The following is a 15,514-nucleotide window of genomic DNA, read 5'->3' as shown; positions in this document are numbered from 1 at the left end:
GAGGAAACACTGCCTACCTCCACTAGTGATTTTTCCACTAAAAACTTTCTTCAGTTATTTGGTTTGTTTTCATTGTGAAAATGCTGTGTGATTTAATATTAAAATTATAAATATAAAGAAATAGTCTTAAGAACTGTTTGGGATTTTAGGAATATTTGTATAGTCATTACATGTTTTGTAGGGAAATTTTGCATATTGTTTGACTTAGATATTTAACTCTAAGCAAATAATTTATGTGGAACTAGTAAATATACATTTAGTTAATCTTTCATCTTATTCTTGGGGTATATTTTCTGTACAGTAAGTGGCTAAACTTTTGCCTAGTTGTTTGTGAAATTAAAGAAATGACAAAGATAATGGAATATCTTATCAGCATTCTAAGAGGTCCTATCGACCCTTTTATCTGTTCTTCAGAGATGAGAGGAATATATTTAGCAGATCACTTTATGTACACTTACATATTAGCTGGAAAATGTGTTTCTGAAAACTTGCACATGAAATGCTGTTTTTGTAAACTGAGTAATATTTAAGTGCAGTAGGTAAATGAGTTTTGTTTTAAATAAATGCTTTCATAGTTCAAGTTATTCCAAACTTAATTTGTTTCATAAGATTACATAAAGATATCACATGGCTTAGTCTTCCAACAGGTACAGTATGTTTTAATATTTTGTGTTCATTCATTAAGCATTGTTATTTAGTGAAATTGCCTTATGTACTAGTTAGTACCTGCTAGGTAGCAAAGCAAAAAAAAGTAACTGGAGAAAACTGGGTAGGGAGCTGTGGAGCATATATGTGCGTTAAGGTACATTGTATTCCAGTTAAGATTACATTGAGCTCTTCACATTGATTGCTGAATTTTGTAATTTGTAACATTGTGATTTTACTATAAAAACCAACTTTGTTATCATTAGTAATTTTTTTACATTCTGATATTTTCTAAGCATTTAAGAGAGGTACACCTACTTAAATTTTAAAATTATTTTCTTAATTTGACTTGCTTGTGTACTAAGTAAATTTAAAACATGGCTTAAGAATCTCCCTTTCTACCTAGTTCAAACATTTATCATGTAAACAAGAAAGATATGTACAAATATTTTTAAGTGGACTTCTGTTGAAAATTTGTCACTTAGTACCTTTCATAGTTGGGATTAGAAACGCTATTTTTTTTTAACAATTATGTTTTTTTTTTTTTAAATCAGGAAGATACTGTGGTTTATCGCAAGACAACCTGTCAAACACATTTTGACTTTTTGTACACAATATATAACCTTAAAGGTGTATTTTGTCAGGAGCACACTATTAGAAGACTGGTTTTCACCATAAACGTTGCTGTGGCAGCTCCATTGTTTTTAAAAGAAACGCCTCTTCTACTAGGCAGTTTACATACTCCATTTACTCCTCACAACAGCATAACAAGGGAAGAATCATTTCAATAAGCCTGTATGATAAATTACAATATTATGGTACAATTATAAGCATTACATAACTTACATTAAGAGAACAGACTCAAATGGGTAAAGTAACCAGTGCCCCAGTCATGCAAGATACATGATTGAATGGATATTTGAGTTCAGATGTATGACTACCAAACCTATTCTCTCTTTGGTTATTCTTATTCCTAAAGCCCACCAACTTCTTCGATCTTTGTACTGATACACATTTGTCTTCCAAATGTACATTTATATGCCTGTGAAAGTATAGAACAATAAAAGTGTGTAAAACTAAACTCACTCTTCTCACAAATGTAGGAAGAAAGTTAGAAACATCTTGGTAATCAGAATGTTCCATATATAATACAGCTCTCACTATGATAACTTGCATGTGACCTATAATCTCTCTCTCTCCCCCTCTTTCTTTCTCTCTCTCTCTCTCTCTGGGGTGTGTGTGTGTGTGTGTGTGTGTGTGTGTGTGAGAGAGAGAGAGAGAGAGAGAGAGAGAGAGAGAGAGAGAGAGATGGTTTAAAGTATTCAGAATTACCTTCCCAAATGAAAGTATTCTTGCTTTATTAAAAGGGGAAGTCGCTATCTTGAGGGATCTTTTAATATTCCCTCTGTTGGATAAGTATACTTTGGATTGAAATAGACATTTTCTTGAACATTGTTGTAATTAGTAGGGGTTCAGAATTCAGTAGGTATTTATTTACAATTCTTTAAAATAAAATCATGTAAGAAGCATATGGTGAAAAGAAAGTAGATTGAGCTTTATCATTTGCAGATGCAGGGCCATCCTGATGGTCATCACTGGGGCAATAGTGGCATATAAAATGTAGCTTTCTCAGGTTTAACATCTGTAGAAAGACTTAAGAAATTCTTCTCATGAAGGGTCAACATGGGGAAGACTTTGCTTGGGGAAACTGACCTTAAAAGCTACTAAGAACTTCTTACTTTTTCTGTAGATATTTGATTTCTCTGTTTAAATGCTTTTTTCTGTCTCAGAATGTGCCAGAGAATTGCTCTTTGGGAAACCAAGTCCTTAATTTTCAATTGAGTTTTGATATGAAGCCTTTCTAAAATTAATATAAAATATACCTACTTTAATTGCCTGGCTCTTGTGGGAGGAAAAAAGATTATTTGGGATTTCTATTGCTATCATATTTAACAGATTTTTGGGACATTTTATTTACCATTAGAGATGCCTTTTTAAATTACAGAGGAGATGAAGTTTAAGGTAATATACAACTGTATGTATAATTTAACATTTTTCTGATGTTAAAAATAATGAATTTAATGTTTTGTAACGTCAAAATACCTGATACCTTTTATTTAAAAATACTTATTTTATTATCCACATATGTATTCTCACACATATTCTTTAGTCTCATTTGTAATTAATATTCATGTTGATTGTTTCAGGTAAGAATCATCTATTTGAATAATTTAAAAGTTACATTTTAAGAATATTGAAACAAGCTTTAGTTTGTTATTTTCAAGTGAATTAAAAGCGAAGTAATGATTAATTCATTTTAAAGTTAGACGTTCTTTTCATTTGCATATTTTAAACAAATGCTAATTAAAAAGTATACTATTGTAAGCCTTAGTTGTAGTGTTATTTGGCTCTGATATGTTCTTTTATTTGTTTTTTTTTTTTTTGAAGATTTCTTTATTTATGCATACAAGAGCTGGGGCACAGGCCAGAGATGCTGGGGGCGGGGGGCGGGGTGGTGGTGAGAGGAGCCACCAGAGACAGAGTGGGGAACAGAACAGGCAGATTGACTGAAATCCACTGCTGAGAGGAGCAGCGGGCAAGACAGGAGAGGCCTGCCTTGCCATGTGGGCTAGTTTCCTTTTTTTTTAAAGATTTATTTATACAAGAACTGGGGTACAGGCCAGAGGCATGGGAGGGTGAGAGAATTCATCAGAGACAGAGCAGGGAGCAGAACAGGCAGATGGACTGAAATACACTGCTGAGGGGATCAGTGGGCGAGACTGGAGAGGTCTGATGCGCCATGTGGGTAGCTCCCTGGGCGGGGATTGAACTCATGCTGCAGTGGCTGCAGGATAGCTTCATAGGTGGCATTTTAACCCCTTGCGCCACCAGGGAGGCCCTGTACCCGGTTCTTGTATAAAAATAAATCCTAAAAAAAAGTTGGGGGAGGTTGCTGTTTTGTCATTCTGCTCTTGGCCAGGCAATGTAGATATCAAAGGTAGGGTTGGTTGGTGTTTCCTGATGTCCTACAATATGTCTGTGATAAATGACTTTCCGTGTTAGTGACTTTGGGCTTTCCTGTAATTTGAGCAGCAACCTAGTGCTTCTGCTGGGTGCTGGAGGGGGCTTTGCACCTTGATGGGTATCAGAGGAACTTTGGCATAACTCAGCAGTTATGGCAAACATCTTAGGGTGCATCTGCAGGCAAGAGCAAGATCCACTGACAAGGTTTTTTGGGGTTCTCTTTAGCAATCTGGCTAGCCCTGGTCTTCGCCTGGTTTTCAGGCAGTCTTTGATATCCCTCCAGGTTAGGGGCATCCTTTCTACATACAGGTTGTGCCTCAGGTATATGTCCATTGCAGGTGCAGACTCAGTGTCTGAGTTGAGTACCAGGAGAATAGGAGGGAGGAACTCCTGAGCTATGAGATCGACCGTCCCTCTGACCACTGCTCTTTGGTATCTGCATTCTGTTCTTTCTTGCTGTTATTCACCTGAACTGAGGTTACACAGTGGCTCCAGGGACCTGTGGAGGATTGATCATTTCCACACATTTCATTCTTCTCAGAGCCAGAGTGCATGTAGGTGGGTTTTATAGGAGGAGGCACTGACTGTTGGTGGTCCAAAAAGATCGGATCAGTGTTCTTCCAGTTGTGTGCACAGCCACGACCATGGTTGATTTCCCGCAGGTATCAGTCTTCCTACTGTTTTTTTTTTTCTTTCTTTCTACTTTAGGTGTTAAAGTTTTCTGTTTTTAAAGTTTGTCAAGTCAGTTTTCTTATATTTACATAATTCCCTCAGTTTTAGATTATGAGATAATTCAAGAATATTCTTAATTGCAGTTGTTCAAAATGCATTTTAAATATTTGTAACGGAACCTTGAAGAATAGTGTGAATAATGTTAGGTGGGTACACTATTATGAGTCAGTATTTATTCTTAAATAGAGGTACCATTTCGTAAAATGATCCTAAATATTGTAAAGAATAGGAAGAATAAAAGATCTGAAGTCTGATTCATTGAAAGTAATTGACTGAAAACTTTGATTTCCACTAGATGAAAAGCTAAACTGAAAGCTGATTGTGTCCATCTCTGTTTTTGGTCATTGTGCAGTTCTCTTTTCGGCTTCATTCAATTCTCTTTCTCTGTTCCTTGGCCTGTTAATTTGCTACCAGGAATAAATTGAGGTAATTGTAAACCTTTCCTCATTCATTTTCCTTCCGCCTGGGATTATAATTGTGTCATTCGGGATATTTTGGAATTGTGTTTCTCTTCTGACTTTCCAGTCTTATCTCCTACTATTCCCCTAAGTAAAACTTTTACCTCAGCTAGTCATTCTGTTTATTTTTTAAATGTGTTTATTTTAAATGCAGAGGTGGTAATTTTTAAATTTTATTTTATAACTTTTGCTCAAATATCCTCCTTTGCCTTCACATTCCAACCCTAGTGCTGAAGTCAATTTAAAATTTAAAATTTTTTGGCATTTGAGATCTCTAGCTTTTCATCTTCTCCATCTTACTGCTTAGCCCACAGTCATCTGCCCCCTTCTTAACTTTAGCATTTAAAATTTGCCTCAACTAGTTGTTACTCTATTGCCTTTTATTATTTAGACTTTACCCCTACAATTATCTTCCTAGTTCCTTGATCTGAGAATACTGAATTTTAAAATTGCTTTATAATATCTAGTACAGTGCTGTGCATAAAGTAGGCCACTGAAGTGCATGGTTAGATGAAAGATTTTTGCCCCTTTTTCAGTTCCTCTGTGATGTAGGCAAACCCAGATTCTGGATGAATTTACCCTCACAATTTCCTTGCCTATAAACTGGTAGAGGGAAACTGCACAGCTCATTGGTGTCAACAATGTAGGTTTTGGAAACATACATGGTCATCTGGGATCTCAGTCATACTTCATTTCTTTTATCAGCTCATCTTCTGTTTCCATAATGACTTACTAAACTGGCTTCACTTTTGTCACTGCCCTCAGCTTCTCAACGCTTGGAGAAGACTTGGCCTCTTTTTCTCATCACATGGGAGGTGTAGCTTACTTTACCTCAGATCAGCAAGCAAACCTGTGCTAACTGCCTCCTGCACTCTTTGTCTTCTGTTATCTTTTCACCTGTGTCCTGTACCTCATTCACGCCCTTCTGAGACCTCACTTGTTTTCATTCTTTTCTGTATGGGCGTTTTTTCACTTGTATTTACATGTTCTAACGGTTACTTCCAAATATAAAACAAACAAGAATTTGTTCTGCTCTTGGTCACAGAAGGGAGATACCAAAAGTAGGGTTGGCTGGTGTTTTCCTGGTAGTCCTACATTTATGTCTGTGATTAGTGATTTCACATTTTAGTGACTCTGGGCTTTCCTGTAATTTGAGCAGCAGCCTAGTGCTCCTGCTAAGTGCTGGAAGGAACACTTGGCCCTGATGGGTGTCAGTAGAACCATTACAAAATATACAAGACAAACAACAAACATCATTTCTGAACTTCGTAACCATCACTCTGGTTTTCTCTTTTCCCTTTGTAATCTCCTTTTTGGAACTCTCCTCAAAAGAATTGTTTTTTCTTTGTTTCTCTGCTTCTTCCAGTCTAGCTTCTGCCTCTTCAGGAGGGATGAAGTTACTTTAGAGGGGTAACCGTGACCTCCAAGCTGCCAGCCTAGTTGTCATTTTGCTTGGCCTTTCAGCAGCTTGTAAGGCTCAGTTGATGTGTTTCTCCTGGAACTTTTAGTTTCTGTAAAGCCACACATCCCTGGTTTTCTTTACAACCTTTGACTCTACTTCTCTCTTTGCCAGCCACCCTCACCCCCTTTTTTTTTTTGGCTACCTAGATGTAAATGAGGTGCCTCTGTATTCTCCCCTCTTCTCCTGGACTCCTTCCTATTCTTGTTTTGCCTGGCTTTCTTCAGCGTTTCATACTGCTCAGGTGTTGTAGTTACCACAACATAGTAATAATTACTGTATTAGTTAAGATGGTATCAGGTGGAACTTGCAGAGAACTTTGACTCAGACTGGCTCATGGACTTCAGGTGATATTGTCAGAAGCTCAAAAGACTTTCTTTTGTCTAGTCTACCAACATCAGCAACAGCTTTATTTTGATACCCAGGAAGGTAAGGGAGTACAGCCTCTTCTGTGGCATTAATTCCTATGGTATCTGTAAGTAAAATAACCAAAATTGTTGTTGATATAAATGTTCAGTGATCGATTAAAATGACCTGAGTATTCTAACTTAGGATAATCAAGAGAATTGATGGTATAGAACTGTACAACCAAATGCCCTTCACCCTCAATTATGGCTCTAACTAGTGTTACATGTGCTCAGATTGCTTTTTTTATTGTTAACTATGTTTAAAATATAAACATTTGAAAAGTTTACTTTTGAAAGAACAAAATAGTAAAGTATTGTTAGCTTACTATTTCTAATATGTATTAAATTCTGGGTATAATTTTGGTATATTTGGAAATGAATTGCATGTCTTCAGATATTATGCTTTAAGTAGATTTGTCATGTAGGAGGAAGGTTGCAATTCTGTTGTGACAGAAGAAAGACTGAAGCTGAGTCTAATAAAGTGAATTACTTCACTTTTCCTCTTTGCGGAACCCTTCACCTCAGATTATAAATGATCACCAATTACCCTATCTGTCCCATTTTCAGAGACCTTGGAGAAGGTTGAGAAATACAGTTAGAAGTGGAAGACGTTGTTTGCCAACATGCACTACAGTTAGCCTGCAGACTTTAGAGATAGACTCAGTGCTATTCTGGCAAGTTTTAGAGGGTTATCTTCTCTCAGGCTGTGGCCATCTTTAATGCTGATGAAATGGAATGGTTTTAGAAAACAGTATGCCTTCATCAACCACAATTAATAGTATACGTTTTTTAGTTTCCTGGGGACTCTCTCTCTCTTCTCCCCTCTTTTCACATAACATGCCCACTTACTCCTTGATCCCATTCCTTCTTACCACAGTGCTCAAGACAGCGATTACAAATCAATTATATATAAATGTGAAATGGGCCCAAATTTTATTGACATCCTTCCCAAGATTATGGAAAGCATAACCAAATTAAAAATCATGTACTTTAGAAACAGTGTATTAAAAATAATAATTAATTTGGCAAGTTAGCTGTGGAAAGAGACAGATTTGCTGTTCTGTGTTCACTGTTTTGACATACTTCACTGTGAAATAAGACTTCAGATCCTTCTTGAATATTTACTGTTTTATACATTTTCTAAGATAAATTTTTGGATGTATATGATATCAGCTCAGAAAAATGATACGGGAAATAAGACAGAAATGGGTATTTCCCAGTCCTGCTTAGAGCCTATCATTAGCCTGTCATGGGGGAAGGAGAGCTTGCCCAGAATCCTGTGCTTCATTTTGTTTCATTCCTTGTATGTATTTGCTGTCTTTGATGTAGAAAGTGTCCTGTAATTACTTAGTTCTTTTGTTACTCATTATAGTAAAATATGTATCATGAAATGAGACTTGCCACTTCATTACAGTAAGATATCCCTTGTTTAGACTGCTAAATTATTGAGGGTTTTTAAAATTATAGTCAAGTTTCATGCAATCAATTCTAAATAATGGAAAAGTTCAATGGCAAACTTTTTATGTGGTCTAATTTCCTGAATGAAAGAGATAATAATTTAAAAGGTAAATGTATCAGGAAAAAAGAAGTATGGATTAAATATATCCTAGATCTTTATCTGTAATATGCTGTGATTATCAGTGTGCATGAAAGTCTTAATCATTTTGAGTTGTCTATTTTAAATTCATTCAAGCATTTGTTAAGCAAGGTGTGATATTTTAGTGTAAATTGTTTTCATTGGATAATGTTGCATTAGTTCTGGTGTGTCTCTGAGCTTGAGTATCTTCAGTGTGGTGCTGATATGTACTGGAGTTAATACATATTTCACTGGTTTTGAAGTACAGCATTGCTGCTTGGGATTTTCTTCAGACTTGAAGTTAACCATTTATACAATCTACAAATTATGATAAATTTCTCTTAAAAATAACAAGAAATTAAGCATCCTGGTTATCTTAGTGTGCACTAGTATGCTAACTGTAATAAGAAATGAACAGTGAATTAAAATATTTTTATACAAATATTATATAACATATTATAGATTTTTAAGTTCCTGGAAGGCAGTAATTGTGTCATTTTAACTGAATTGTTAGGAAAAATGTGGTATGAAGAAATTTTATGATCACCATAATATCTGGTATACCAGACAGCTATTTATCCAAAGTTGGCTATATCTAATCAGAAATAATTATAAAAACTTTAGTTTTCTTCATCGCCCTGTCTCATTCCCACTTTGGTAGCCTCAGTTTTCTAGTCAGACTTCTAGAGTTTGGTTCTGTCTGACCCATTGTTGTTTCTCAGTATTCCACTTACAGAAACCATCTGGTATTTGTCATTCTCCTTTAGACTTATTCCACTTAGCATCATCTCCAGTTTCACCTATATTGTCTCAAATGGTAAAAGTTTATCTTTACAGCTGAGTAGTATTTCATTGTGTATATGTATCATATCTTCCTAATCCAGTCATCTGTCCTTGGGCACTTCATATAACTTAACTATTGTAAATAGTGCTGCAGTGAACATAGGAGTTAACATTTTCTTTTCTTTCTTTTTTTTTTTTTTTTTTTTTAAAGATATACAAGAACCAGGGTACAGGCCAGATGTGTGGGAGGGTGAGAGGATTCACCAGAGACAGAGCAGGAAACAGAATAGGCAGACTGACGAAATATACTGCTGAGGGGAGCAGCGGGCCAGATAGAGAGGTCTGTCATGCCATGTGGGTTGCTCCCCAGCTGGCGGAGATCGAATGGGCACTGCAGAGGCTGTGGACAGCTTCACAGCACTGCACTTAACCACCTGCATCACCAGGGAGGCCCAGGAGTTAACATATCTTCTTGAATTAGTGTTTTTTGAATTCTTCAGATAGATCCTAAGAGTGCATTGCTGGGTCATATGATAGATTCATTTTAAATATTTTGAGAAACCTCTCTAGTGTTTTCATTAAGGGCTTGATCAGTCTCAGAATGCTTATTTTATAATGTTTTAAAATTGTCTATTTAAAACATTTAATAAAGATTACGTTTTTATAATTACAGTGCATTGCTATTTGTCATGGTTATGTTCTAGAAAGTCATACAAATATCGAATTAGTAAGAAGAGAGTTGGTTTTCTGTGAGCCTTTAGTCACTTTTTTGTAAACCAAATGCCGCTTGCATTATATAGATTTGTTTACTAACATCCTAGCAAAACAAGACAGTATCATCTTTGAAAACATGGTCTTTATACACTTCTACATAACTCTTCCTGTATAGAATTTGCCTACATGGAAAAGCTAACATTTTCCATGTTGCATCACCTTTTGAAACATGCCTACCAGCCAGCACTAGTTGAGAAGGGTTTAACATTTTCTGGACACTGGATAATATGACTGTAAATTTCTTTGGCTTTTAGCCCATGACAGTATTCAATTTTTTGTATTGGTTGTCATTTCATGGGTTCAGGAGTTTAGCTTCTTCCGCATCTTCTATGTAGCTTTATGACAAAATGAGATGTTACTTTAGCATTTTCTGGAGAGGCCTCATGTAGATGGGCACCTCTCCTCTTCTTTGTTCTGGGTGTTCATATGGTTGAGTTGCTAGTAGCGTTGTAATTCAGCCTGAACAGAGCTCAACTGATACCACAGTCTCGTTGAGCCCAACTAGACATAGCACTTGGGATAGTACTTAGGGGCCACTTAAAATAGATAACCAGCAAAAAGCACAAAAATAAACAACATATTCTATCAAATAGATTGTAAGAGAGCATTTTACAGTCTGAGAACAGACCTCAGCTGGTAGGGAACATGCCAATCAATTTTAGCATCATTGGCCATGTCTGTAAATGACTGCGAGAAGGTCACAAGTACTGATTTTGAGGGTACAATTCAGTAAGCAAGTAACTTATCAAATATGAAATCTGTAAACTATTAGACAATTTATAGCTAAAGTTTTTCTGTTATGTTTATGATGATTTTTATTTTTTGTATGGTTTAATTCTTGTTTTATAAAAATAGTGTACCTAAATTTCATGGCTATGAATGAAATATAAGAAAATATCTACTGAATATTTTTCCCTTATAGAGTTAATTCTTTTTCTAATCTAAGTAAGACTTAGCATATACTAGGTCCTTGGTAAATTTGACTTTGAAAAAGGGATCAGGGTTTTTTTTTTGTTTTTTTTTTTGAGAGAGAGCATGTCATATAATATATAAATTTGGTGATTTCCAGAGAAATTGAGATATAATGGGCACAAATGTACATTGTTTTGGCATGTGTTTTTAAATTTGAGTTGAGAAAGAGCAAGAATTTTTAGAGTGACAGATATGATTGCATAAATGCTAAAATGGAAAATAATCCTGTTATAAAGAAGGAAACTGGGGTGATACCGGCAGCATAAATGACTGCCCCAAATGTGCTATTCTTAAGGTGCATAAAGAATTTTGAATGATCTTTAAGAAAACAGCAAACAATAAAACAAGATGTAGAAACAAACAAGTAGAAGAGCTACAAAAGTAAAAAACAATTACTTGTAAAGATGTTTGGCCTCGATAGCAGTCCTAAGAAGAGAAAATTAAAACAGGGATACAAATTTTGCATGTTTGGTTTTAGCAAAACTTAAAACAAGACCGACAATCTAAAACGGCTAATTAATAACCGTTATAACGATAGATCTAAAAACTCAAACACTTTATTCATAGGGTTTCCACAGTCTTCTACCATGGCCAAAGAGGGTGGGAGACTCTCATTAGGGTGGTGGTCTGATAATTTTAGGGACAGTCAATAGAGTTTTTAAGAAACAGGGACTCCTTTAAGAAACGTGCTCACTAAAGAGCGCTAACTCTGCTGTTGAGGGAGGAATAGGAAATCACAGAAATGAAGCATCTGAATGCAAAAAGCGTGACTTTGGTTTGCAGCAGAGCGTTTACCCCCCAGGGGACCGGAGACTTTGATCGCCTTGCCTTGGTGGATGCTGTTTGCATCTAGTGGGTAAAGATGGGGAGGGCACAGAGTTGCCCTGATTGATAACCTCAGGTAGAGAATCCTGGTCTAGGTGCAGGGGTTTCCGGTGAAACCCAGTGAGGGGTTGTGCTGTTATGTACAAGGATGAACCCTAGGTTATGAAAAAGATGTGTACCTGCTGCATACTCCTTTTTTTTTTTTTTTTTTTAAGATTTATTTTATTTACTTATACAAGCACTGGGTACAGTCAGCTCAGGAGGGTGAGAATTCACCAGAGCCAGAGCTGGGAACAGAACAGGCAGAGTGATTAAACACACTGCTGAGGGTAGCAACAGGTACAACAGGAGAGGTCTGCGTGCCATGTGGGACCCTCGCCGGCGGGACCCTCGCTGGCAGCTGGGGATCTAACCTGCGCTGCAGGCAGCTTCGCAGCCCAGCGCTTAACCGCTGCACCACCGGGGAGGCCCTCCATACTCCTTTTAAGCAGGGATCGGTATTTCTAATATGTTAGAATTCCAGTCACATTGTTTTAAGAAATTTTTAATACTTAAACCATTTATTTGTAAGATTTAGACTTTTTTTTTAAATAAGGGTGTATATTAGGCATTACTGTATTTTTCTTTTACTTACATGTGTTGTTTAACTTACTGATGGAAAGTTTTCCTTTTCATATGATTACTTTCCTAAAATTAATATGCTAATCACAAAGATGATGCATATTTTAACTTAAATGCCCTTGTTTAAGTTAAAGCAAATTAGCCCCTAACACTCAGATAACGTGAAACCTTAAACTTGGAAGCAGACATATAGATTCTATTCATTTGCTAAGTAGCATATTTGTGGAGGAGAGAATTTCTGATGGCTTGCTCTGACTTTTTATAAATAAGTGGGACATGATTCAGAGAACTTGTTTAGTAAAAACACAAAATAATTTGAGAACCATATTTAAAACACAAAAAATACTTTTATATTACTTACCATTTTAGGTTATCTAGGCACAGAGCTTTTTTTTGATTTGAGAGTTCGTGTTATATAATTGATCATTTTTTTGACATTTTTTGGTGGTAGAGGGAAGGAGTCAAGTTTTTAAACTCATAATTTATGCTTTGTTATTTTCTTTTTAAAGAACAAATTACTATATACAATAATGAACATTTGTTATATTCATCTTGGGAATTTAAGAAAAATAATTTAGATGTAAAAATCTGGCAGACTCTTAAATAACTAATGCACAAAAGGTTTCTATAATTCTGCTTTTGTATTTGTTTGAAATTTTCTATAATAGTTGTTCTTAAAAGTGAATAACCACAATGACAGACATGAGCTATTTCCCGGAGGGTAGGGAAATGGTTTCAGGAGAGTTGTCTTTACCTGTGTCTCAGATGGCTCAAGGAAGTGAAAGGGATAGACACAGTGATCGCGCTTTTAAAGTTACTTGTGAGTTGAAATTTTTTTGATAGAAGGATTAGATAATCCTCTCCTATTTCCTCACTTCAACATATTTTGTTTACTCTTCATCAGTTGATATATATATATATTCTCTCACTGTTTGGATAGCATAAATATTGCTGCTGTGAATATACAGGCACAACTTTTTCTTGAATATGTGTTTGTGTTGTTTTTTTTAATTGAGCTATAATTGACAAATAACATTGTATAAGTTTAAAGTATACAATGTGTTGACTTGCTATACATACATATTGACATGATTTAGATTACTACTATAGTTAGCTAACACCTCCATGTCACACACTTATCTTTTTTATTTTGCCATGAGAACATTTATCATCTAGTCTCCTAACAGCTTTCAAGAATATAGTACAGTATTGTTAACTGTAATCAGAATATTGTGCATTAGTTTCCCCAGAACTTACCTTCTAATTGCGAGGTTTGTATCCTTTGATCAACATGTACCCAGTTCTCTCAGACATATGTGCCTAGTGCAGGATTGCTGGGTTATATGGCAACTCTTGTGTTTATTTTTTTTTTTTTTGAGGAACTGCAAAAGTGTTTGCAAAGGAGCAGCACTATTTTACATTCCCATTAACCACCTCTAAGAGTACTAATTTGTACCCTGTGAACAACTCCCAGTTCTTTTGGGCATATGCCTAGTAGCAGGATTGCTGAGACATATGGCAACTCTGTTTATCTTTTTGAGGAACTCCCAAACTATTTTTGAAAATAGCCTGCACCCTTTTACATCCCCACTAGGAATATGATGTATAAGGATATAGATTTCTTTGTCAGCACTCATCTTCCCTTTTTTTTTTTTGATGGTGGGGTGGGTGTGTGTGGGTGTGTATAACCATCATGTATGTGTGAGGTGTAGCTCACTGTGGCTTTATTTCTGTTTCCCTATAGGAAGTAATCCTATACTGTCAAGATATTAACGAGGGTGTAAAACAATGGTATTTCCTAAATAATTTTTAAAAATGGAAAAGAAAGAACTGGGACTAAAACTAAGACAAGAGAGTAGAGTTAACATTAAATGGGTTCTAAAGAGAAAGAGTGACCTTATCCTTTTAGGATGAGTTATTTATTCATGCTTGTTCTTGTTTAAAAAAAAAAAAAATTGTCCATGGTATAAAATGTAGATGAAGAGAAGTGTGTTGAGCTTGGAATTGATACTGAAATAATTTTTTTTTGAAATAATTTTTTTTTAATGTACACTTTTTATTGCATTATTTCTGAGGTAATAGTGGTTTACAACATTGTGTATAATTTGGGGGTATAACTTCATGTCCTTCAGATGTATGTTACTCCTCACTCTATTATTATTTTTTATTTTTTTAAAGATTTATTTATGCATACAAGAGGTGGGGCACAGGCCAGAGATGTGGGGGGCAATGAGAGGATCCACCGGAGACAGACTGGGGAACAAAACAGGCAGGTTGACTGAAATACACTGCTGAGGGGAGCAGCGGGTGAGACAGGAGAGGTCTGCCTCCCCTCGCCGTGTGGGTTTCTCCCTGGCCAGCCGGGGATCGAACTCATGCTGCAGAGGCTGCGGATTGCTTCATAGTGTGGTGCTTAATCCCTTGCGCCACCAGGGAGGCCGTCATTATAATTGCTTGTACTCCACGCTATGGAGGCCTCATACAATATTCAGCCAGTACTGACTGGCAGGCATGTTTCAAAAGGTGATGCCACATGGAAAATATTAGCTTTTCCGTGTATGCAAATGCTGTATAGGAAAAGAGTTATGTACAAGTTATATAGAAGACCAGGTTTTCAAAGCTGAGACTGGCTTGTTTGCTAGAATGTTTGTACTTTTCTTGTAATTTAACTTACAAATTAACGTGGAAGAATATTTTTTATGTTGATTTTTCGATATTGAATCTTTATAGTGAGTCTACCCAAGAATTTGATTTTTTTTTTAACTAATATATATGCTTTTCAGGAGCATTTTATAATTTTTACCATATTGGTTTGCATATTTTTTGTTAAGTTTATGACCAGGTATGTCATTTTCTTTGTTGTTACTGTAAATGTGTTGTGTTCTTGTATTCTTTCTGTTCACATATAGGAAAACTTTGATTTCCGCTTGTTAATTTTCTATCCTATTTTTACTAAGCTTTCTTATTTTGATTATATTTTTAAAATTCTTTTTAGCTTTCTATTGCATAATATCTTCTACATCATCTGTAATTAGAGATAATTATACCTCTTTTCTAATTTCTAGTCTGCTTTTTCTTGTGTAACTGCATTAGTAAATATATACAATGCAGCATTAAATAAAAATGAATTTTTTATTGAAAAGCTGCACTCAAATATCAGTTGATGGTTGGCTGTTCAATTTAAATGAGACACTGGAAAGTGAATTGAAAATTGGGGCGGGGGGCTTGACTGTAGGGA

This window comes from Talpa europaea (genome assembly GCF_964194135.1).
Source record: "Talpa europaea genome assembly, chromosome: 14".
Lineage (NCBI taxonomy): Eukaryota > Metazoa > Chordata > Mammalia > Eulipotyphla > Talpidae > Talpa > Talpa europaea.
This window is presented reverse-complemented; position numbering follows the sequence as displayed.